This window comes from Atractosteus spatula, chromosome 15 (assembly GCF_055471065.1).
Source record: "Atractosteus spatula isolate fAtrSpa1 chromosome 15, fAtrSpa1.hap1, whole genome shotgun sequence".
NCBI lineage: Eukaryota > Metazoa > Chordata > Actinopteri > Semionotiformes > Lepisosteidae > Atractosteus > Atractosteus spatula.
The window spans coordinates 2,827,651-2,854,959 of record NC_142720.1 but is presented as its reverse complement, the minus strand read 5'-3'; the positions used below and the strand labels follow the sequence as shown (position 1 = coordinate 2,854,959).

The 27,309-nt window shown below is 39.0% G+C and overlaps 1 protein-coding gene and 1 pseudogene across 6 annotated transcripts in view; one reads left to right on the top strand and one right to left on the bottom strand.

The window, feature by feature from the left end:
• LOC148819809 (equilibrative nucleoside transporter 1-like) overlaps positions 1-27,108 on the bottom strand; it is a 45,642-nt gene extending 18,534 nt beyond the window's left edge. The window contains exon 1 of one of the 6 annotated variants that reach the window (XM_088933659.1): positions 27,090-27,108. The gene's annotated coding sequence lies outside the window, so the exon portion shown is untranslated. Of the gene's footprint in view, positions 1-1,292; positions 1,334-12,608; positions 12,684-22,865; positions 23,162-27,089 lie in introns of those variants that run through there. The other 5 variants (XM_088933658.1, XM_088933655.1, XM_088933660.1 and 2 more) reach the window with 5 other exon arrangements.
• Positions 9,423-10,806, top strand: LOC148819810 (uncharacterized; annotated as a pseudogene).
• Positions 27,109-27,309: the final 201 nt, after the last annotated feature.

Below are 27,309 nucleotides of genomic sequence, written 5' to 3'. Positions count from 1 at the left end.
AGATGAAGAAATAAACAATATTTCTGCATTCAGGTTTGGGAAACACCTGTCCACAGAGGTGTTTTTAAATGGCTTTTGAAAACAAAAAGACAGAGAGGCTTGAGCAGTCTCAAGAAGAGGGCTCCGGGTAAGTCTGGTGCACTTCACTAGAAAGCCCCGTCATCCAATGAGAAAGGCATCTTGTCATGGGATAAGCTACATGAAAACTATTTCAAACATGATTAAAGCCACATATCTCATTATATGCTAATCCACTGAACAGTTTCCCACAATGTGACTACATGCATATTTCTGCCAGCACTGCAATAACACAGGGACCTGTATTAGAAATGGGCACTTTTATTTGCTTCCTACCTGGATGTAAGGCACCCAAGCATTTTGACTATAGGGCCCACAGGATTTTTTTGTGTAATACTGTGGATTAATTATTAATTTAAATTTAGAACTATAACAAAAAAGGATTTACTGCATATAATACGTATTTAATGCTGTATCTACATAGTAGATTAAGCTCAGGACAAGGTCTTTGATTGTGAGCTGCACCTGGTGTCATGGAAGAGAGAACTGCAGACATCATGTATGCTTAAAAATATTTTTAAATTAATTTCCAGAATGAATGTACTTAGTCTAAAAATCTGGGAATAAAGTTATCAATGCATGACTTGCATGCTGTGTAACTTGTCATAACATAAAAACAAACTACTTCAAATATTCAATGAACAGCTTAGGAAATTCCACACAGCAGAAACCAGCATGGATGTAAATTCAAACCGCTGTCTCATTAATTAAATCAGACAATTCCAGTTTAGCTGGCTCAGTGCCTTTCCGTTGTAAGCCTCCTAACTAAGCGCACAGCTGGCTGCTGAACACCTACCTGCCTCCCTGTTAGCATAAAAAGAGAAGGGAACCAGAGAGGATCAGAGCAACTCTCTCCACTTCACTCTAACAGTCTGTTTGTTTAGAAATTAATGAGTAATTACTATTGATCAAAGTATCTGAACAGCAAACTCTTTTGAAAACATGAATGTTCAAATCTATTCTAGACCACACAATTTCTACTATTCTTATGGTTTCACATTTTAATCAGGTGGACTGCATTCCTTCAATTCCAAAAAAGTATTTTTTTTAAGAGAATCAAAAAGATTACTGGTATTTGAAGATTTAAATGCCTTTTCTACATTTTTTACAGTATGGCTAAAACACACAACTCATATGCAAAACAGGAACTGTTTGTAGTACAATTTCAAACGCCAACAATGCAAAAAGGAGAACAGAAGCTTAATAACACTTACTTACTGCAGAGGTTCTACCTTACTGAAGCCCTTCATAACTTAAGAAATTAGAAGAATCAGCCCCTTTTATACAGTACATACTTCTGATGACACCTCTCCTTGGGCCCCTTTCCAAGAAAAACAGCCTCTTACACAGCAGAAACACTGAGCACATTTCTGTTCCTGATAACTCAGCTTCAGTCCACTAGATACAGGGTGTCATGAAGGAGGCAACAAGCAGCCACACACTATGGACTTGTACCTTCTGAAATGGCAAACATTATAGCATGGGTGACTATGCTATATGAAGACTTCACACGAGATTTTAAAACCAAAACAAAAACAATCTGACTTGAATTAAAGATATTTACATTTATTTCTTCTAATGTCTTAAGTGTTCTTACAATGTCAGACAAACTGACTTAAAGTAAACAAAATTCTCAAACTTAAGTTTATGATTCTCATTGAAATTCTTACCTCAAAGATTAAATTAATTCCAATAAATTGATTTCTATAAATTCGAGAACAAGCCATTCCCACAGTATTCATTTCTAGTCTTTAAGGTTTGGAGTCAATTAGTTTTCTTCTTTAACCCCTGAGTCTGAAAGTACCCTTTGGAAAGCTGTCCGTCACCATTGTGCTGGTGACACGTAGCCTTGCACTGACCACACTGACCCCAGTGCAGGCCCACAGGCACAGAGCAGGGGCTGCTTCTGCACAGGAGGATACATTGCCACCACTGGGGACAAGGAGCTGCTGGGAGTGGTTACTGTACTGGGACTCGCACTTTATCTGGCAAAGCCACCCAGAAGGCTACATCCAGCAGCCATATCACCCTGCAACTCACAACTGGCAACCCACTGAAGCTAAGCAGGTGTGAGCCTGGTCAGTACCTGGATGGGGGAGACCTACTGGGAAAAACTAAGGTTGCTGCTGGAAGAGGTTTTAGTGGGGCCAGCTGGGGGCGCTCACCCTGCGGTCCATGTGGGTCCTAATGCCCCAGTATAGTGACAGGGACACTATACTGTAAAACAGGTGCCGTCCTTTGGATGAGACGTAAAACCGAGGTCCTGACTCTCTGTGGTCATTAAAAATCCCAGGGCGTTTCTCGAAAAGAGTAGGGGTGTAACCCTGCCGTCCTGGCCAAATTTCCCATTGACCCTTACCAATCATGGCCTCCTAATAATCCCCATCTATGAATTGGCTACATTACTCTGCTCTCCTCCCTACTGATAGCTGATGTGTGGTGAACGTTCTGGCGCACTATGGCTGCAGTCGCATCATCCAGGTGGATGCTGCACATTGGTGGTGGTGGAGGGGAGTCCCCATTACCTGTAAAGCACTTGGAGTGGAGTGTCCAGAAAAGCGCTATATAAGTGTAAGCAATTATTATTATTATTATCCACAGTCAAGAGAAAAAAACATGCAGACTTATACTCCTCCAAAACAAGCAATTCTACTTACTACACCCAATCATGTGTGCCAATGCCCAGGACAGTGTCCCAACAAACAGGTTTGATGGACATCCTGTAAAGGTTTGCTTATTCTACCACTTTCAGTATCATGGCCAATCTGCTCTCTCACTCTAGTGGGTTTTATCAATCAATGCAGGCAACACCCACCACAAAGGTAAAAAACTTGGCCCTACCATCCAGGTGTGTTAATGTGTACAAATTAATTGGCCACTATGTCTAGATAATCCATTCATAACCAGGTACTGGAGAAACACATGTAATTACAGCAGCTGAAAATCTTCCACTAGTAGGCTTGATATGAAGTGGAGATGCACTAAATTCTTGGCTTTGGGAGAATAATTCCCAGGGATCATTATTTCAAGGTGTTCCTGAAGCACCAAAGAGCTGCCGTACTGTAAATCTTGTTAGTCCTTCAGACCAACATTTATGTCAATATGCAAGAAGACCAAAAGCTGCTGCATTATCATTATCTCTAAAAACAATACAGTATACAGATTAGGCAGTTATCATGAGTATATAAAAAGTTAAGTCAACATAGCTCAGATTTTAAGGTCCTGGCTGTTACGTGAAAAATGTATTCCAGGTTTCAACTGTTATATGCTATGTCCAGAATTGTGTGATGTACTAAGTTAATAAATGTACTTTCAAAGGGGCTTTCATTCCTTTCAAGGATCAACCGTGTCCAGAATGTTCAATAGCCAGGGGCTTTAAGTGTGCAGTTGTCTCATTTTGTAAACAAACCCTTGACTTGTACTCCTTCAGGTCCACACGTACACTAACAGAGTCCAGACATCTGTTTTCAGTTTTATTACACAACACTGTGCTTTTCTCAGAAAAAAAACATGCAATGTAGGATTCCTCCTAAATCCTGATGTCAGCTGCTGAAATGAAAAACTCAGTTATCTAATCCTTCACCTTTCACTGGAGGGTTCTTGTTAATACCGTTTTGAAAGATGCTGTGTTACAGATAAAAAGCACATGACTGGTAGTAGCGCTGGGTGGTTAATGGATGCAATGCGAGGCAGATAGCAGTCTTCTGTGTCTAAGCAAATGTTTGAATAAACTGACCAAGGGAACAAATTAATACAGATCTACTGTAACGGCTGCATCTACCTGTATTTCACCTACAAGAAAAAACACGAGTCATCCAGAAGAAAGAAAAATATGTTCAGACACCTGGTATGGTGTGATTATGTCAGAATTCAGGAATATGCCTGTGTATAATTGTGTTGGATTAAACTAGAAAAAAAACTTCCTTCACAATTCAGAAAACAAGCACTATGCGAGAAATTAGAATAATAAATGCCAATATGCAAACTAATCAGATCTAGTGAAAGTGGGAGTCAGAATTTACTGATCTATACATATTTAATCTGAAGTTAATGCTATCTTATAACTGTATTATACTGTAAATGCAAAGTAAGGTGATTTTATACATAGATTAATGTAGATGTACTTCAGTCTATTTTCTTTCAAGCTTGACTTGGTCAGTCATTGGTTCCCCAGTAGATAACGTTTGAAAGCATTGAAGAAGCCTTGTAATGTTATACTGGACACTCCAGGCTACAATGGTCACTCCAGTTAGTCTGTTTATTCTAGGTCCAGGATCTGGTATTTGAAACCACAGGAAAATCTCTATAATAGCTTACATTTTCACATTTGGAGCCCTCTAATGTCCCATGTGAACTTCATTAAGTTTCAGTAACTCCTGGGTAGAGCACTTCATTGTGGTGCTGTGCACAGTTGGGATTCACACAGCCTAATCCCAAATGTTTAAATTCCACAAGACAGCTGGAGTTTGTTAAGATCCTGTCACCTGACATAAATATCTATTAAGATTACTGTTCTGACATAAGGCAATTTTGTACCATGAAATGCAAGGCATTAAGCCTGCACCGATCTATATTTTACTCCCATACAGTTTTATATTTTTATGACCCTATGCATTACATATTTTCCAGTCTGAGGTAGTGTGGAGGAGTCTCAGACTGGAGCAGGTAGCTAATGGAGCAGTACAGAGATGTGAGTATTCAGAAAATTTTAAAAATGTCAAACAGCTAAAACAAATTTTAAACATTTGCTAGTTCTAATCACATACTAGGGGATTACCTTTCTCTTTCCACCACATTTACAGAAGATGCATAAAATGGATTTTTGTGAGAAACAAGCAACACATCCAAATTCAGTTCCAAGAAACACTTTCAACAGAAATCCATCCAGACCATCAGTATGCTGCTGGGAATTTAAGTTTTGGGTCTGTTTTGTGCCTCAGGACCTGGACAGCTTCCCACCATTGAAGGGACCATGAATTTGGTATTGTATCAGCAATTTCTGGAGTAATTTGAACCAAAAGCGGGTCAGGCAGCAAGACAATGATCCTAAACACACAAGCAGATCTATGCCAGAATGGATAAAGAAGGAAAAATTTCATAGTCTGGCCACGTCAAATTCCAGACCTAAGCCACACTTAAATGTTATGGGAAAATCTAAAGCAAGATGTTCAAGCAGGGAAACCCTCAAATGTCATGATCAACAGTTACAGAAAAAGTGATTTCTGAGCAAGTACATGCCACCAGTTGCTGAATCTAAGGATTCACAAATTAATTTTGTTAAATAATCCAAACATGTTATTGCTATTGTATGTTTAATTTTCATGAAGACGTTTTAAGTCTATACTAAGTTTTAATATACTAGAGTATGAATTAGCCTAGAGGGCTCTCAAACCTTTTCTCTGCACAGTGATCACTGGGGACTGATGCAGTTAGAAGCCACGGAATTACTTCTACAAGACCATTACAGTATCTGAACCAGTCACCTCAGTTACTACAGGAAGGTTCTGGACTGTTCAATCTTGGGGCCGCTGTAAAATCCTTCAATGGCCTAAAGTAGAGTATCCTGAACTTTGACAGTGTCAGATTCTCATTGCAGCCTGGGGACAGTGGCATAATTGTGCAAATTAATGCTAATCTGATAAACTAAAACTTTATTACTGACAACTCAATTACAAGAGCACTGCTAATCACATGGGTGAATGAGCATACTTGGTGGGCCTGTGCTGGAGCTGACTGAATCATCCCCAGGACACGTTACGGCATGAGAAAGGTCATAACTAGTCTTTGCTAGCGAGCAGGCCATCTGCCAGACGGCTCTCCACAAATCACATGCATATGCCTCCTTTTCATAAAGAGAAATTATATTACTTGTAGGACCACACAAAGTTACTATATTAAGAAAAACACCATATTTTAACATTTCAAGTTATAAAAATGTCATCACCAAAGTCGAGTAGTGTAACCAAAACTTGGTTTGGTGAAAGTACAGTATATTTCAAGAAATGGTATTATGATGTTTTCTGAGAGAATAGTTTCTGACATTTCCTCTTGCATGCAAATTTAACAGTTTAAAAATGTGAAGCCTCACACTGATACCCAAAGTGTGGGTACATTATTGTATCTTTAAAATACATTTTCTGTAATTCAAAGAAAAGAGTGAAATTCCATTTAAATGCAGTAAGACACAGAAGAGAACACTAAGATATTTTCTAATTTCTCTTCTACTGCAGAGCAGGCTCCCCAAACGGAGACTCTGCTGATTTACTGCAGGTCAACTCCCATCAGCTGTGTTTAAGCAGATGATACACCTGGAGCAGCAATCAGAACCTGAGCCCGACTGGGCATCACTGGTGCTGTTCTTTGTAGCTCTGAGCTGCCACCTTTGTCGCAGTGATTGCAACACACTGTCCCCCTTTCTCAATCTTCTTCCCAAGAGTCATGACCTTCCGGGATTTTATTACCAAACTATCACAGTACACTTTGCAATGAAGAAGCAATCATCCATGGAGCCAAGAATAGCTATCCCTGAAGTTTGCTGAAAGGATGTTATGCACACTGCGCAACTAGTTTTTCCCAGTACAGTGAGCAAGGAATAAGGTTTCTTTGCATGCTGAGTAAGAAATGGCCACAGTTCTTGAAGCCGACAGACCAGTTTCAGACGTGTCTTGTCTGCACCCCCCTTTCCAGTGCTTTGTCACTTATTCTATCCAAATGAGTGACAGCTGGGAATGGCATACCAACACACTTTTGTTTCACAGGTGCTACATTACCTCGCAAAGTCAAAAAGGGTATTGCTGGGTAATTCACACACATACAAAGTACACAGAATGATTACTAATATTTTGCAGTATGTAAAACATACACTGGAAGCAAGGTGGTATTAAAATTTAAAGGTAAGTCTAAAAAAGGCCTTGTTGCTTATTAAATATGTAACTATGACTGGCAATCTTACCCCACTGAGGGTGCTTTATGGTGGCACAGTGTCAGTGCACTAAATCACACTCATGAGCTATTTTATCCTGCACCATACTCTGGGAAGACAGCACATACCGGACATGCCTGAAGTAGATACATCAAAACATGTTTCTGTAGTATCTGTGTCTAGGCTACAGAAGAATAGCTAGGGACAAGCATGGTGGGCGCATGAGTGAGCTGAGGCACTTTGTCATCTCTGGGGCAAAGTTCAGTGACATCTGATGAAATACCTGCTGTTAGAAAAAAACAAGAATTACATAAACAACTACCTGTGCTTCTACTTGTCATAACAAGCAAGTGTGCCTATCTGTAAATTTCAAACAACTGCTTAATCCAGGTGCTGATTTGGACTCTGTAGACAGTGTGGTACAAATCCAAAAAGGCCAGAAAACACCAGAATACATTCTGGGAAATTATAAAAAACTCCTGTAAAAATAAGAATATATATAACCTATACATGGAAAAAATAAATAAGGACAAAGTTGTTCAACAGTATTAACAGATGCAACTTTTTTAACTGTTACTCCTGGCAGGGGTAGAACCCAGGGACTGGAGAACTGCTCGTGTAGCACCCTACCCTTCCATAAAATGGGTGACGAAACTGAATCTAGTATCCGTTACTGACCAATAAATATGAGGTCTATTACTGTATATATAGGTTTACGGACATACCAGAATTTAAGAAGAGAATAAAAAATATGGAAACAAGATCCAGGCAAATTGACAATATGAATTTAGGAAAAGTAGGTCTTGTCGATCTTTGAACAAGCAACAACAGTACTCTACACACACATAGCTTTTGAAAAGATTACATTTTTAGGAGGCATTTGATCAATTTCCTTATAAAGGATGAATTGTCAAATATTCATCCTAAGGCCTTCAGGGAAATATGTGCCTACTGGCTAATATTACTGGGTTGAAAACATTAAGGGGAACAGTTGTGAATGCTCAGATTAGGGTAATGCAATCAGTGAGGTAGTACAGCCATCTGTTATAGGACCACTGCTCTCATTTTTATCTGTGAGCCAGAATCTGGTATACTTAGCAAACTAGTTGGCTTTTCAAACAATGAGGAGGACTAGCGCACATTATAAAAATGATGACTGAAAACATTTAAATACATTTTGAGCCTAAAAAAATACCAGATCTGGAAGTGCAGAGTATTACTTGCAGGTAGCTAAAGCACAAACTACAAATTCAAACAAAGGGAATGCTGAGCTTGAAGAGACTACATATGAAACAGTTGATAATTTTGACATTTACATTTCCTAGATAGTATGGGGAGTAATTTAAAAGGCAAACAAACTGATAGGAAATATTATGTAGTTAAAAGTATCCAATTTAATTCACAGGATGTGTTGTTAAAATTGGACAATGCACTGGTAAAACCAAGTGCAAGGTTGTGGTTTTGGAATCAGTCCAGAGAAGCATAAACAGATACATTTCAGAGGTTAACAGAATATTCTACATAACCTGAAGAAAAAAACTTTTTAGTCTTGGACACAGTAGACTGTGAGGAGGCTCAGTGAGGATTTTGAATACTAAAATAATCTACAACATGGACTTCAGAATATACTGTGAAACGTACTAGTAGACAAATGGAAACTACAGGGGAATGCATTAAAAATCAAGAACAGGATTGTGGGGTTGTGGGAGTATGGAGTAGCTGTTGAAACCAAATCCCTGCTTTCTTTACAAAAAAGGTTTGGATGAGATACTACGAGCAATCAGCTACCAACTACCGAACAAGTTAGTTGTGCCAAACGGCCTTCTTGTGTTCATATCCTTTATGTCCTTATATCACTTACAGACAAGTTAAAGGAATAGTCTCTCTAGACAAACACAAGACTACAGTGGCACTTGATACAAGACCTTTCTGGATGAGGTCCTTGAATCTATAATCTACTAGCAACCAAACAAGCTAAATGGACTAAAAGGACTCACATTTGTTCAGACCTTATGATGTTCAAAATTTATGAAGATCACACAGAGAGTAAAAGTGGTAAGAAAAAAAACTTACGAATATACTACTTATATTACCATAAAGCAGAAATTCTAAGGCAAAATTCCATTGTGTCAGGATCTCTGTCAAAGATCTAAAGGTGCACAGTGAAAGAAACAGACCTTCAGGTCACAGTACACTAGTTAACATAAAAAAACCTTGTAATCTCATGGCAAAGCAAACTGCTGGCAATTTTCTCAAGTTCGAACAAAAGCTCCAATTGCCATAGTGTCAGTAATATCTGGAAATAAAGAATATTGCTGATGTTCTTTCTATTCAATTGAATGTACACTGACATCAAATCTTTTCTGCAGATTTGCTGAAGGAGAAGCGTCAGTAATGCAACTGCTTCACAGTTAATTTTAATATGGACATCACATCTTTATACACCTTCATCCCCCACAATGATGGTCTTACAGCCCTCAAGCACACGCTGGATAAACACACAGTGCTTGATCCACCCACCCACACTCTTGTACGTCTTGTGGAATTGGTCCTCACACTGAATGCTTTCTCATTCAATAACCTTTTTTACCAGCAGGTTAGTAGAGTTGCCATAGGCACCAGGATGGGACCCTGCTATGCCAATATTTTTGTCTGCTGGGTAGAAGAATTCTTCTTCGCTTCCTACACTGGCTTTGTCCCTGACCTCTACAAGTGAAACATCGCTGACTGCGTTGGTGCCGCCACACGCTCTAATGACCAGTTAGAGCACTTCCTGCATCACTTCACCAACTTCCACCCATCCCTCAAATATACAGTTAACATATCATCCACTACTCTTCCGTTTCTAGACATAAACCTATCCATTAACCTCCGACTCTCTACTTCAGTCTATTACAAACCCACAGATTCACACAGATATCTCCTGTACAGCTCATTTCACCCCAAACACGCTAAATACTATCTCCCTTTTTCACAGTTCCTTCGGCTCCGTCAACTTTGCAGGGACAACATGGATTTCCAGAACCAAGCACTCAAAATGTCTCTTTTTTCATCAACAGAGGATACCCCACCCATGTTATCGACAGGGCCATCACCCGAGCCAAAAACAGCCCTCAGATCATCAACTCAATCAGGAACTCCTGGCCTCGTAATAGCATTCTTTTGATGCTTCCCTACCACCTTAACACACTTTCTAGTCCCAGGACCATTAATGATAACCTTTCCATTTTACAGGACGATCCCCCCCTCGGTACCCTCTTTTCTGACTGCCCCATCATCTCATATTGTCGACCACCTAATCTGCGTAACCTTCTTGTTCACAGCTCCCTTGACTGTTGTCAGCAATCACCCACACCAGGCACTTTCCCCTGCAACAGAGCTTGCTGCATCACCTGTAAATATATATCTAACACCACACTCATTCAAGGCCCCTCAGGGCAATTCCGGAACAGTCAGAGGACATCTTGTACCTCCAGCAACCTCATTTACTGCATCTCTTGCAGAAAATGCCCAGCTATCTACATTGGGGACACAGGAAAGAGACTGGGAGACCGCTTCAGAGAACATGGTAGGGCTGTGAGGATCAAAGATTTCTCCAAGACCATAGTTTCTCATTTCACCACTGATGGCCATGATCACACTGATCTCTCCGTTTGTGTTCTCAAAGAAGGGTTTTTTAACCATATTGCAGGAAGACATCCAAAAACAAAATTATCCTGAAACTAGGATCACTCCTTCCCCCTTCTCTCAATGACAGACTCGTTTCCTTCTAATCCTATTAATTTGCAGGTTTCGACTTCACATCTCTCTTCACCTCTCTCGACTTTGCAACCACCTGAGTGCCCACTCTGCCTTCCCCCTGCTCCCGCCTCCTCTACACTCCCGGCTTCTGTTCTCCTATGCTACATCAGCTGCTGACTTTCCACTCTTTCTCACACCAAAGAAGGCTCCACAGCCAAAACATTGTGTTTCCTTTCTTCTCTTCTCTGCATGGAATAAACCTTAACTTGTTCCTTTTGCTTCACAGTTAGCTGCCCAATTTATCCTGAGTACAGTGACACAAATGAGGCAGAAAACATTCAAAACAATAAAGGGCAGCAGAGCAGGGAGAATCATGCTGCGATATGGAGCGATCTCTCCAGGTCACTGTTCACATTTTCTTTCCTCAGTACTGCTCCTCAGATTCCCTTATCTTGTGTATCTCCTTATTTGTCTTCTCTAAGATTGATTACTGCAACGCCTCGCTAGGTATCTGAGTAAACTTCAATATATCCAGAATTTGGCAGCCAGAATCCTGACTAGGTTTTGTGCAAGTGATCACATTATTCCTGTCAGGTTTTGTGTTGACTTCAAAATCCTCATGCTCACCTATAAGGCTCTAAATGGCTTGGGACCTCAGTACCTGTCTGAGCTACTATCATCCTACTCCCCACCTCACAACCTTTGTTCATCTGACTCTGCTCTACTGTCCCAAGCTCATCTACAGTCTATGGGTGACAGGGGCTTCTCCTGCTGCACCCCAGAGCTCTGGAATTCTGTCCCCAAGGAGACAGACTCCAAACCTTCTTCCTCAGAAAGGCTTTTACTTAATTGATGTCTGTGTCTGCCCCTTGCATCTTCTGCTGCACTCAAAATACTTTTACTTTTTATAATACTTTATTTTTATTGCACTCTGTTATCGTCGTTTTTTGTCTTACAGGAAAAGGCTTTGTGAAGCTACGTATATGAAATAAAGTTTATTATTGTTCATTTCTTTTTATCCAACCTCTTAAACTCATGCTTAATTGCACTATTATTAATTGCATTTTTTAAACTGTTTAGTTCCGTCACCATTAAAAAAGTAACAAAATATTGATACTTTTTCCTCAACTAGTTTAATAACCTTTGACTCCCTTGTAAGTGTCCAAACAGCTTTTAACCTGCAGATGCTAGTTTTCTTACTTCTGTAAGGGTTCAAGTTTGGTGGATATTGTTTTTTATCCGGGGAAAAGTAAGCGATCGAGAAAATGTAATGCTGGAAAGCAGTTCGTTCCTCTCCCATCTATACAGAGTGCCTCAGCTGAACACAAGCGCAGAAGAAATAACCACCGCGCACGTGGTCCCGAGCAGCGTGGTGTGCTGATGAGAGCGAGACAGGAAACACTCAATTTGTCTACAAGCGGGAAATGGGTCACTTTTACTTCAAACAAATGATCGCGTACAGTAGGAGACGACTAAATACAAAATGTCAAAGTGTTAGAATCTGTGTACACAATTCTGACTATTAGAACAAAGGCAGGGAGCAGAGGCAGAGGCAAAGGCAGAGGGTAGGAATCTGCAGTCTACTCCATTATTTCGCGCTAAATTAAGAAGCTACAACTCAGTATAACAAATGCTTTTTGCTCTGATGCACTGATTCACAAGACAGCACAGTAATATTTAAATTCTGAAAAATACAATAAATAATAAGTTATTATTCAATTCTTTTTAACTTGATTAACATGTAGCTCCTCCCGTACAGAATTAATTTATCAGGTTTTTACACGACTTTAAAATATGTGATTATAAACAGACATGATAATGTTATCAGATATTCTAGCAAATTACATCAACAGAAAAGTCGCTTTACCTTCAGCCCGCTGCCCGCGCAGTCCTGCTCAGATCTCTGCTTCTGCCCGAGTGGTGGGTGCTACGTGCCTGAGTTTGTAAGCATGTGTCTTTGTAAGCATGTGAGTTCCCCCTAGTGGAGATCACCCATATCGCCCACATGCACTCTCCGCACTCGCCAGTTTCGCGGTACTTGGCATTGTTCCCTTTATCTCTCGGTTCTACTGGCTGCTAACACTAGAAAACAAGTCTGTAGAGTTGTTTTTTTTGGGGGGGGAGGGGGCGTTATGGGGCATGGGGAAATTAAAGGATAAATAGTCCCCCTTCTCAATGTCAGTGTCTCAATGTCAGGACATTACACTATTTGGGAAATTTCATTAGGACACCCATAGTGTCCTAATGGGAGAAAACTGAGCAGGTCACAAGACTACCTGCACCTCTGTGTTGAATGTCATGACAAACACAACAGAGGTCAACAGAGGTGGAAGCAAAATTTAAGTTTTCCTGCCCCAGTGTTGGCTTTAACCATGATCCCACTGACTGAGACCTGCAGCCCTGGTCCTCTGCTCTCCCTGCTCATTCCAATACCAGGGCTGCAGACTTCACTGGGGACAGAAGTCATTTAACCCCTCCCTTATTAGCTTCCTTTTCTTAGTAAAGTTCACTACAGCTTCAAATGTATTCCTTTCATCTTAAATGAAAAAGACATGCAATTCTATATAACATGTAGACATGCTGTTAGTACACTGGACATTAATACTGATTTAAGTAGTTGCCAATTATCTTCAGTTACTGAACCTGAGTACTGATCACAAGACTAACTTGTGATCTTGGTTTCAAAGTAATCTTCCCCCCAGCTTGGTCAAATTAATTTGCTGGGATAACAGCCCGTGTTCCCCACAAACATTCCAGAGCTATTGATTCCAGTGGGGCTTAAAGTCCTTCTTTCCACTGTCTGTGCTGAACATGAGAGAGCTTTCATTACACAGGCTTACTCTAATGCTATAATTTGACATTTTTCAATACATGACTTATATTTTTTCTTCCAAATTTGAGATATCATAATACAACTGCTGCAATACTCAGGTGGAAGCGACAGAGGAACATTAAAGGCACAGGAGTGCACATTTCCTTGTCAGTTCAGAGCCTTTTTTTTCAATTTTCTCCTACTCTAGATGTACTAGAATCTAATCCAAAACATAGTCCGATTGTATGTTTCTTTTGCAAGGCAGTTATAAAAGGCACCATAAGTACAATTAACAAAGTATAAACTATGGTGTTTCCTTTTTGTTTCTGTTGGTTTTCAGTACAATTTCTATTTTTCACGTATCAGGCTTTACTAAAGTCATGAACGTTAGTATTTCTGTAAGAATATATTGGTTTTTTTTCTTTTTCAGGCACAACAATGATGGCCAAGAGATGGCAAACCAAAACTCCTGCAAGTGTTCTTGGGAACAATTTGGGTTTTCAATGCTAGTGACAGCACTATTCAATGTGGCACATCTGTACAGTAATGAAGAATTTTTGCTGAATGTGTAATCTTTTGTCTAAATCTTTGGCAAGTATGAGAATATTTCCACTGGACACCAGAGAGCACTTCACTTTCTCCAATTGTCAACTTTTCCTGCTCTGTGCAAGTCATTTGTTTAAATAATGGCATTTGGCTATTTCAATTGAACTGACTAAAAAAATCATGACAATTGTCTTGTAATTTTGTCTTATAAAGACCTTCAAATATCCAAAATGTGGGATACTTAAGACAGCACAGTCAGGTGTGAACCATATAATGGAGCAAAATACTTTTGATAGTCATTCTTCACCACATGACTGTCCTCCTGGAACTGAGGAGAACAGTGAACACAAGATGAACCTTATTCAGACAGGAAGGAGCACAAGAACACTGATCATACCTCCAAGAGGAAAAGAACTACAGTACAGTATGTATGAGCAAACCTCACATGATTTAAAAAAAAAACGTGAAAATGGAATTTTACCGGACTCTTTTCACGTGTGAGATATAGAAACATCTTGTTTACTTTATGTCTGTGGATATGGTTATACACCAGAATCCATCCCACAAGCACATGGAATTTTAGTTGGGAGTTTCAAATGATCCTACTGCTGACTAATGTGTTTTTTCAAACACATGGGTGATGCTTCACAATGGGACATATTTGCTGCGGACTTTTCTCTACAGATCTTTTTAAACACCTTGCTTTTAGGATAACTGGTTATATTACAGAATGGATTCTATGGCAGAATGAAAAAGCCTTCTTTTTGCCTCATTGCACTAAAGCAGCAGATAGATATTCTAATGTACTGAATTTACCAAGTGTCATTGTTAATTCATTAGATTAGACTTGAATAAAAAGTGGAATTTAGTGCAGCCCCTGCTCTGATAGAACAAACCAAGTGCAGCCAAGACAAGTAAGGTCACACAGTGGGGGTCAGTGGCTGTAGACATTAATCACAATCACAGACACAAGCATATACTGTATATCATGACAACATTTTAAATGCACAGTGTGCACTTTTCTGCAGTAATAAACTTGATGCATAATATTTTTCTCATGTTATGAAAATTGAAAACATATGTTTAAAAAGTAAAACCTGATGACTAAGAGGACTTATTCAGTGCAAGAGCATATCGGTAAAATCTACAATCAACACAAACAACTGTTGGGTTTTTCACCACTCACGAAGCTCATTTTGCATTTTTTGTGTATGGATAGTAGTATTAAAGTCTGTTGGGTTTACGTTTTGGGAATTATGAAACTTGACACTAAATCAAATTAAAACAAGAAAAACACATCGCAAGTCATTTAAAAAAGGCGCTTACTATTTTTCCATCATTTTGCCCCAAATTTTAGAACCAAACTTCTATAACTTGCATGTTATACTTTATGGGTATAAGTAAATATAATCTTTGAAAGATCTTACCTAGGCATTTAAAGAAATGGATATAGTTCTAGTTTTATATAGCATGATGTAAAACTGGAACACTTAAAAACATGGTGTCCCTGTAGATGTTTTTCTTGAGTTGTGGTTTTTGGTTATGAAGAAAGAAAATGCATTTTATTTTGTCACAGGATAAACAGTTATGCTTATTCATTCATCCACACCCTGTCTAGTCTTAAAATAAGTCTTCTGTGGTTTTAAATTACATGGCACCTACAGTCTGTATCCACAGCCCTGAAGGAAGGCTGCACATAAAGAAAGCTTGGAAAGGTTGTTTCTGTTGCTTCTAAAAAGTGACGTTAAAGCCATCCACATGTATTTTCTTTAAAACACTATGAATTAAAGACATTTGGATTAAAGAAAATATTTTATATAGTATTTTACTATATAAGTACAATAAATCCCTTACACAGTTAACATTTACACGGTACTCAAGAGCAAACAATAATTCCTTGTTTAATTTGATTGGACAAAACTAGAAACCTATGAACAGTATTTTGCTATTAATCCATTCATTTTATAAGTGCTTCTTCCAAATCAGATCATGTGGAAGCCAGAGCCTAAAACAGTATGCAAGGCAGGGCACATCTGGATGGGATGCCAGACCCACAGACACACACATTCACACTTTGACCAATTTTCCCAGAAGCCAATTAACTTACCAGGACGAAACCCAAGTGAACACAGGGAGAACATACAAAGTCCATGTAGATAGCACCCCAAAAGGCAAAACCAGGGCACTGCTAACCACTGCGCCACAGTTTTGCCTTAGTATTCTGCCAGGATTGTGATAAATTCTAGCCACGAGATATGGAAAGCTCCAGAATGAACTTTAACCTCTTTAACCTATGTAGCAGCAGCATGGAACTACTGTTCCCTGTGCAAGACAAGTTCATTGTTACAGTATTGTAATGATAATGTTTAATACTTTTCCTTGCATTCCAATCAAAATAAGATAAAAAAGCCTCAGTTACAGTAACTGTATGAAGTTAACTAGCTCTTCCCCAAAGAATTATTTAGGTTGAATTATGTTTAAGATTTTCCTCATGGTACTTTTACAGTTTAATTTATTTTATTTACATTTTATACAACACAAACATAAGGTAGAGACTAAGAGAAATTTTACAAATTTAGTCAGTGAAAGATGATAGAAGAAGAAAGAACATACAGATCACCAGCTCTCTGTGTCACTCTAGTGATTCTGTTTTTCCTGCAAGAAAACTGGTCCGTGACACACATATCATTCGTACTGTCTGGGTTGTCCCTACTGTGATATAAACTAGTTACTCCTAAATTAAAAAGGTGTATATATTCTTCAGGCACGTTAAACCAAAACAGAAATTAAGAGCATGTAAATACAAGACTCCCAGTACTTTTCCTTTGTCATAATGCATGTTTAATAACACCTTTCTCTTACGCCCTGGCTGGGACTGACTCACATCCTGCCATTCCCAGGGGTGACTGGAACATTCTCAAGAGCTCTCAGCCTCTCTCCAACCCCGTGCAGACGAGGTTGGGATGCCTCTCTATTAGACTGGCTGCCTTCCAAATAGGCAGCCAATCTATTTATCAATCAACTAATTAGGCTGCTTATTATAATAATAATAATTGCTTACACTTATATAGCGCTTTTCTGGACACTCCACTCAAAGCGCTTTACAGGTAATGGGGACTCCTCTCCACCACCACCAATGTGCAGCATCCACCTGGATGATGCGACGGCAGCCATAGAGCGCCAGAACGCTCACCACACATCAGCTATCAGTGGGGAGGAGAGCAGAGTAATGTAGCCAATTCATAGATGGGGATTATTAGGAGGCCATGATTGGTAAGGGCCAATGGGAAATTTGGCCAGGACGGCAGGGTTACACCCCTACTCTTTTCGAGAAACGCCCTGGGATTTTTAATGACCACAGAGAGTCAGGACCTCGGTTTTACATCTCATCCGAAGGACAACACCTTTTTTACAGTATAGTGTTCCCATCACTATACTGGGGCATTGGGACCTACATAGACCACAGGGTGAGCACCCCTTGCTGGCCCCACTAACACCTCTTCCAGCAGCAACCTTAGTTTTTCCCAGGAGGTCCCCCATCCAGGTACTGACCAGGCTCACCTGCTGAGCTTCAGTGGGTTGCCAGTTGTGAGTTGCAGAGTGATATGGCTGCTGGCGATAAATTATTAAAGGCTTTCTCTGCTGATCAGTGCTCCTACATTGAGCTACCAAAGCAAATTATCTTACATCTAGCCAAAAGTTAAAGTCTTTTTTTCCTAAGCTCTTAAGAACATTGATCCAGCAGGTGCTCACCTTCATCCTGGCTAGCAATTGCTCCCGAAGACTCAATCCACTGATCTCCTTCTTTTTTAGCTGTCTTTGCTGTCATTTTTCCCAATGCACCTCCCTTTCAGCTTTCCACTGCCACTAGCCAGGCAACGTTTTTGCCGTTGGACTTCAGCCTAATTTTCCAGACAGCCCTCACCCAGCTATCTCATTATCCCTGTCACCTCCTTCATTCAGCCTGCTGCTTCCTCTCTTCCTTTTATAATAACATGTAGCCACACTTTCTCAGCCTCTCCAGAAACACTCAAAAAAGCCTGAGTCCGAAGAGCTGTTCTTCAGCGGCTGCAACATTTCCTATTAATACCGATAAGTATTAAATTATTTTACAAATTGACAATTTAACTTTTATGCCCTTAATTATTAGTAAATCCCTTACCTTCACTGGAAAATCAGACTATGATCATAGCAATGTTAAACCATTGCTGGAAAGCAAAAGCAGTTGATAGCCCTTTTCCTAAAATGCATTTTAACTAAATGGGAGCATTTTAACTATGAAATTCTGTAACTTGGCACAAAGCATGAAAGCTGTGACCTAATGAAGAAAACTGTGACCATGACCTCATGCAGCACACCTCTTCACTGGCCTTAGTCACCAACAATATAGATCATAGTGCCAGACTTCTGAGGCAGCTAGAAACTCTTAATCAGCACAATATATTATCAAGTGCTATATTTTTTCTGTTAGTTTGACATGGTAGTTATAAATGATAAGGAGGGTGCTTAACAAGATTTCTGGAAATAAGAGAAATTAAGAGATCTGAGTAAAAACTTGCAGATCATCAAAACTCTCTTCTAAATGTGTTGTTTTTAATATAGTATACAAACCCCTTTTTAAACAAATCTTAAACAAATTCATAGTAAATATAATCTCCCTTTTGATATATTTTCAATATTTTCTGTTCAATTTTAAGTTTTTAAAAACTGTAGTCTGATGCTCCACTTCAAAAGATCAATTACTTAATTACTCTTAAAATGTACAGGTACACCTTTAATGACCAACCATAAGTGTATAAAATATAACACTGCAAACACTAATAACCAGTCTCTAGTTGGCTGCAGACATTTTGTAGGAGCTTTCTTCAGCATTGAGATAAATGTCTCATCTTATGTGAGACACAGTTCATTCCTGTTTTTCAGAGGCTTATATCCTAAAGATTATGAGACAAAGCCCCGTCCAACCAGGAAAAAAAATGGAATATGACTGCAATCCCTGCCCTTACCATTCCTGGCAGGAAAATAAAAAAGTGTTTGCTTAGCAGGTTGCAAAAGCCTACATTTTTTCCAGGCTTTCTGAGGTTTGCATTTAAGGTTGACCTGTAAATTTCAGATTTGAAAATCAGAGCACCACTCCTCTAAACAACAAGTTAACTTTCTGTACTGTAGTTTTAATGGTGTTTCTTCTAACATGTGGATTGCAGGGAATTCATTCAAAATCAGAGCTTAATTTAATAACAGAATATTAAAGACCTCATATCTTGAAGAGATTGTTAAAGATCTTAGAGACAGTACAACATACACTTGAAGAGTGTGCAAACAACCAAACTCTATGCCATGACCCTCAGGTGATTCTGGATACTGATGGGACAATATTGAACTGAGACTGCAGTGGAAAATTGCAAAAATAAAAAAAAATAAAAGAGCCATGAGTGGGCCAACACATGGATGGCATTTAATATAAATACAAAATGGAAAACACCTTCCAATTTAAATCTGGGTAAGTGCTTTTAAATCATACAGGAGGGTCTTTTTTACACAAAATGTTGTGGGAGTCTGGAACGAGCTACCCAAGAATGTTGAAGCTCATATCCTGGTTTCATTCAAGAAGACTTTATGATATTCATATTAAGGTCCTCATCTAGAAACTCATTTTCAATATTTCTATACTTGTTTCAACACCCCTCACAAAAGCCAGTCTGATATAGTCTTTGCAGAGCAGTGTTTAATTCATACAACAATCACCAGAAGGCAATGTCCAACCTTGTCTTTTCTTCCACCAAGCTGGAAAAATTTGTTGATTTTTTGACAAATTAAATGCTATTTCACTTGCACAACAGTACTATCTCTAACATAATTGATCTGTAATACTCAACAGTGTCTGTTCATTTGAGTTAGTAGTGCACTGATGCCATTTGCCAGCAGCCATATCACCCTGCAACTCACAACTGGCAGCCCACTGAAGCTCAGCAGGTGTGAGCCTGGTCAGTACCTGGATGGGAGACCTCCTGGGAAAAACTAAGGTTGCTGCTGGAAGAGGTGTTAATGGGGCCAGCAAGGGGCGCTCACCCTGTGGTCTATGTAGGTCCCAATGCCCCAGTATAGTGATGGGAACACTATACTGTAAAAAAGGTGCTGTCCTTCGGATGAGATGTAAAACCAAGGTCCTGACTTTCTGTGGTCATTAAAAATCCCAGGGTGTTTCTCTTCAAAAAGAGTAGGGGTGTAACCCTGGCATCCTGGCTGAATTTCCCATTGGCCCTTATCGGTCATGGCCTCCTAATAATCCCCCTCTATGAATTGGCTTCATTACTCTGCTCTCCTCCCCACTGAGAGCTGGTGTGTGGTGAGTGTTCTGGTGCACTATGGCTGCCGTCCCATCATCCAGGTGCATGCTACACATTGGTGGTGGTGGAGGGGAGTCCCCATTACCTCTAAAATGCTTTGAGTGGTGTGTCCAGAAAAGCGCTATGTAAGTGTAACCAATTATAGATACTACCCCTACCTGGAGAGACTGTTGCATAAGTTGCATTAATGGTTTCTGAATAACATCTATTTCCTTAAATACAATTGGTCAGATAATATAAAGGCCAGGAGATTTATCTTAAAAGACTCTAGTACCAGATACACTTTTGCTTGTTCTATGCTGATAGTGTTCAGTGAAGAACTTTGTCCTTCTGCTTTCTGAGGATTGTTGTTGACTTCATGGTGAACACCTGAACAAAATACTCTTTTGGTGCTTCTCCCATTATCTTTTCATTGTCTATTAGAATGCCTTTGTCCTGGATACACATTCATTATGTTTAATGGATCTTCTGCTGTTGAAGGACTAAAATACGTTTTCAGTCATCTCTCTCAGCTTTCCTAATATTTACCTGTACTTGCAAATCATGGTACTTGTTTAGACTGGATTTTGTTGATTTTTAATAATTTTATGAAGTCATTTCTATTCCCTTTTATTTTTCTAATTGATTTATGAAAGCTGTTTTTTATCTTTAGATTTGTTCACGTTTGGAATACATTTAATGAGAAATAGAAGAAGAAAAATGTTTAGGAATGTTTTTTGGAATTTAGACTTGGGGACTTTTGGCTGAACCTTGGCTCCGTGGCTGCAGGATGAGGATGTGAGGAACCCTGCCGGGAGGAGAAGGAGCGGGGGAAGGATGCAGAAATACCAGTGGAAGGAAGAGAGGAACTTACTGAGCAATATACTGCTCTTCATACAGGACGTGATTCATGAACAATTCCAGGGAGTCACCACTATTTGTAAAGCGTTTTGAATGGAGTGTCCAGAAAAGCACTATATAAGTATAAGCAATTATTATTATTATTATTATTATTATTTGGTTGATAGCCTCTCAAGACTTACTGAAATATTTTTTGGCAAACTGATCATTATTCTGTGAAGTGTGTCTATTGAAAGTCAGAGCAGAAGCCATTTTGGATCTCTCCAAGATCTAGTCAATGATATTAGCCTTTGCTAATACTGGTACCTGGTAATACTGGCCTCTACTGCTATTGTGCCAACGTGCACTGCATACACTTCACCGAACAACCGAATCAGCACTTTGAACAAGGCATCTGACTCACATTTCCAGATTACTTTGGTTTTTAAAGGGGAACTGAAATCCCAATCTCTCAGACCAGTTATTATTATTATTGAAATGCACTCATCAATGCTTATTCTAACCCCAAAACCTAAAAATTGCGTTGCAGTTTCCCTTTATAATTTGATTGCCAGTAATTAAAAACTGAAATAGCGTTGCAGTTTCCCTTTATAATTTGATTGCCAGTAATTAAAAACTGAAATTGCGAAATGTCTGTATTATTTTCAATTAAAATGATATTGCAGATATGCAAATTCAATGTATTAAAAGTAACATTTTTTAAAAGAAAAGGAAAGAACAATTCATAAATTGTGCTGAATACTGTACATAAGGCAGGAATAAACATGCTGAACAGCAGCCTACGTATTTACCCAAAATTACACAACACTCAATGGAGACATGCCCAGAGATTTGCGCTCAGTCTGTAAGCGCTCCCAGCTACCCCACGCTGTGCATAGCCACGGGGAGTGTAAAGGTCTGCTTTTAGGGGCTTTTCACAGCAACATCCGCTGCAGCTGAATACACATACAAACCACGTTTACAGCGAGTTAAAATGAATCCCACAGCACCCCTCTGGGATTGATGTCTACGTCTCTTGGTTTTTCCAAGAAAGTACTCGTAATATGTCTTCATCTCAGATAAATTCATTTTAGAAAGCGAAGCATTAAAAACTGTTGCTCATGACGATTTTATCTGATCCCAGATAAAATAAATCATTGACGTCACCAAATATACAAAACTGAGTCTGATGGATTTTAGTAAACAATGTCAAACTACACCAGCATAGGGAACGTACCTGATTTGATCAATTACACGCCTGTTAAATTTAGATTACCCCCCATTCACGGAATAAACGAATGAATCCAGACCCCTTAACGGCCCCTGAAATATTGTGTGGCGGTGTGGCCAATTTGAGAGAACAGGAGACGGGATGTATACATTAAGCTACAAGTAACTGAGTATTTGAACCTCGTTCTGAATTCGCAATTTACAGCAGTGCTGACAAAAACTAATTAAGTACAAGCAAATCCGAATCATCATGATGAGACACCTCGCCACTGGTGGCCACTCAAGGCTGTCATTACATCTGGATCACCATCTCATGTAGACACGCATTTTAGGCAACATTCGATTACATAAACCAATACAAAACACTTACATCTTGTGCATAGTAGGGTTACGTCGTCCAGCTCTTGAGCAAGTACTTTGAGAGTACAACACAAAGTTGTTCTTTCCTCTCCCCCTTCTTCTCTGTTGGCTGCTCACTCGGTCCTAGTGCTATAACTCCAAGTTCAGCTTTAAAGCCTTGAAGAAGGCCAGGCTTCTGAGGTTTTCGTTATGAAAAAGGATTTAGGTTTCCTATATTTCTGGAGAAGTAAATGCTGCTTACTCCTGGCGTTTATTGCACAAGATCATTCCATATTCTTTTCTTTTTAAAGTGAAAATTGTCACATCATCAAACTAATCGTTTTCTCTGCCCTTTAGAGACAACAGGTTATTAAAGTTCAGTTATTAGAATTAGAGAAGTTATTAGTGGGTTAGAAACTGTAAAAGCATTCTCTTAAAAAAAGGTTAGTCTGTGCTTTCTCACTATTGCTAGTGTATTTAAGAGGTCCATGTTATACATACTGTAGGCCTATGCACAAGGCAACAATGGGCAACACACAGTTATATGGACCTAAATTTGTAAAGAAGTCTTTAACATTTGTAGTTACAGAAGGTGCTAAATGCAATAAAATAACATACAGTATAGCAAATTAGGTCTTCCTTTTCACCAGTTTGGAATGAGACCATGTAAGAACTAGAATGGGGTTGGATAGAAATGAATTCAGTGAAGAAAGAATCAATTTAAACAATCTGCCTGATGCAGTAGATGCAGTTCTTAAGCAAAAGATCTGGAGGGATGACAGCAGCAAAGATCTACTTCATTTTGCACTTGTAATCCTGCTGACATCACGTCCTGTATGAAGAGCAGTATATTGCTCAGTAAGTTCCTCTCTTCCTTCCACTGGTATTTCTGCATCCTTCCCCCGCTCCTTCTCCTCCCGGCAGGGTTCCTCACATCCTCATCCTGCAGCCACGGAGCCAAGGTTCAGCCAAAAGTCCCCACGTCTAAATTCCAAAAAACATTCCTAAACATTGTTCTTCTGTTATTTCTTGTGAAATGTATTCCAAATGTGAACAAATCTAAAGCTAAAAAACAGCTTTCATAAATCAATTAGAAAAATAAATAGAAATGTACATGCCATTGTGTGTCTCTATGTTGGCCCACCAGGTAGATACATCTGTTCTGACCAAACTATCCTATTCTCCTCCCCACATGTCCGGATGGCGCCCGGGCTGGGCACCATCTGAGTTGGATGCTGCATCACTGCCATGGATCCAAGAGGGGGTTGCCAGTTGTGAGTTGCAGGGTGATATGGCTACTATCTATGAACGGGAAAATTGCCAATGTCCTGCCCATCCACAGGAACAAGACAAAACCGACTTATAGACTAAAAGGTCTGGATTCAGGGAAACAAAAATAGAGAATTACCTATGTTAAAATGGGATCATGTGGGTCCTATTCATTCCAAGGCTTAAGAGACCTAGTGCCTGTCCAACACTGACAGGGTGAAGAAACTGGAAGCTTTTAATTTTGAATTGTAGACAATGAGCGGGCCTGATACAAGTTTTTAAAATTCTCAAAGAACAAAATGAAAATTCATCAGGTCATTGGATAATGTGTAAGGAACAGAGTACAGATATTTAACTGGGACGGGTTGCTTGGAGGTGCATAAACCTTTGTTGGTTAATTTAACAAAGAAGAGTACATGAGACTAATACTATAATGTTTGAGATGTGGGGAGCGGTCATGATTTCAGTAAATCATGTATTGACATCTGCTGTAAGTGGTGTTAGAAGGCCAGTAGGTGGTGCTCTTCCTTTTGAAAAACAGAATTGTCAAATCAATGCCTCTGTATGGGGACAGGAGACACTGCTGTAGAAGGAGCCATCCTGCAGGTGAGACAAACAAAGGTCCTGACTACTTGGTCATTAAATATCCCATGAAACCCATAAGAGTAGGGGTGCCAATTCTGGTGTCCTGGATAAGTTCCACTTTGGGCTTGTAACACTAGTCTCCATAAATTCAACTGAATTCAACTGATGTGACAATTTCTAGTTTTTCCTCCTGATCTGCTGTGTAGAGGGGATACTGGCATCATCCAGGTGGGGCTGCACTGAATAAATCAAGTTCCCTTCTTCTCTTTCATATCCTTAGGAATGATAAATATTATACAAATACACTTTCTATTACACAGTTTTCAAAGGTTTTCCTATATCCATTTCTATTCACAGCTGAGTACAACATCCAATCTTCCTACAAAAGAAAGGCAATACTATTAGTTCAGAGAGTTCCTGCCTGCTTCTGTTTCAAACAGTCCTGCAGGTCTGTGAGGTGTTTTTAGCAAGATTTCCTAGTCTGCGAGGTTCCTTGTCTGTTCTTGTCTTACGCCAGTGGGAGTCACAGACTAGCTACACCAGTAACATGTTTTCAAAATGTTATTAATAGCCATGAAACAGGAGGAATACACAGAGCAGCTGTGACCTTCAAACAGTTTTTCAGTCACAGTCCATTAAAATTAGTAGACAGCTAGTTGTGAATGTTGATTGCTATAGGCCATTGAAGTACTTAAGTACTTTAAAACTGTTGAAGAACTAATCTTAGTTTTTATCTAGTTAAACTAGCAGTAGTTTAAAATCTTCTTGTTTTAGCTTGAGCTTTGGAATGAGGCACTTCTGGACTCCAGCAGCTGCTGTGCTGGTTATTGACTTTGCCACTGATACTGTATGTAAGCATGGACTCTTAGATCAGTTGTAAAATCTCATTCTCATTTGCTATACTCCCATTTTGAATGAGCCTAGCATTTATTCCTTCAGAAATTAATTATCCAATATTTTAGGTGCCTATTGCTCTTATTCTGTGTAACTTTACATTTCTTTTGCAACATTAAACTTCACATTAAGTTTGGATTAGACTAAACAGGTGGACTAACTGGAGATCAGTGTTATGTACTATATTCCTTTATGAGTTTGTAGGCTTTTGTTGTTGTCTATTAAAAAACAAATTTATTGTGTTCTGTTTTTTCTTGAGAACATAATTTTGTGAGAATTTAAATGTCCTTTATTATTCAGTAGCATCAGGCATGTTGCAGTATAACCTATCAAAATCAAATACCACAATAAAATAAAACAGAACACAAAATATACAGTTCACAGCAACAAAAAATATATTAGATAGAAATTTCTTGTTTATTGATTTATATGGTGGACCATAGACATTACAAGATAGTTGAGGCTGTCAATAAGGAAGTATGACAAACAGGCTTAGTAGAAGAGCAGCCTATGTGATTGGACCTAGACTGGCATTTCATTGATTTTATTACCTTGTAAATAAGATAGCTCTTTACTTTGAACTGTTAATGCTTTTGATCAGCATACCACAGGCTGAGCCTCTGTCAGCATTTCATCATAGAAAATAATTAACAAAATGATACACAGACCAATGGTAATATTTATGTGGGCGTTCATGTCCTTCTGATTTGCTTTTATCTCATTCAGCAAAAACAGAAGACTGTTGCTGCATGTTTTTTCTTCAACTTTTTTGTCAGTATTCCTGATTAAACTGCTTTGCTTCTAGTTCAGTTTCTACTGACATTTCTCTCACATGAAAAACAGATTATCTTTTCTGGATTTGTAATTATTATACCTGGGCTGGGACACGGGGTCCCATTCCCAATCTGAATCCTTGCGGACGCAGTCGCGACACGTGTCCTGAAAGCCATCCATTTTTCAATCAGACAGCCAATAATTTAATTATCTGCATTAAGGCAGACAGCTTTTTTTTCTTTAGCGCTGTTTATAAGGTGTAGTTTCTTATTCTCCCATCTCCAAAGCTTAACAGTTTACCCCTTCATCAGTTCTTCAACCTGCCTTCATAAATCTACCAATTAGCAAAAACATAACCAATATACCCAATATATAGTGCAATATTTAAATAAATTTACTGATATTTGTTTTAATAAATTTAATTAATTTAGTAAGCCTGAGAAATACCTAACAGGCAAAATGCAGCCTTCCATTTTCAATGTGTCAGATTCTTAATTTCAGCAGGCATGTTTTGTACATGTATTTTTGGACATTTTTAAAGATTTTTAAAGATTGTATAAGAACATAAGGTATGTGTAGCTATAACAATCAAATGTGCCACACTCACCTCAAGATCAAGTATACTTAAAACAGAAACTTCCTGGTTCACAGAGAAAGCAATGTGAAGGAATCTCGTCAATCAGAACTTAACTTTAAAATATTAAACAAAACATGACATATTAAACTTACATACCCCAGCAAGAGTTCACAACTGTTCTGTCCCAACTGCTTGATAATGTGCTAACATCTGCTACAAAGTTCAAAGACCACTGTGACTTTATCTCTAAGTAAAATTCTCAGTACTTAGTCAGACGTGAATAAGTGTTAGTTTTCAGGGTTGTTTTTCTAATCTTTATAGGCAACTAATGAGTTGTGGAATATCTATAACACTGTAGTGGAGTAACCTAAGCATA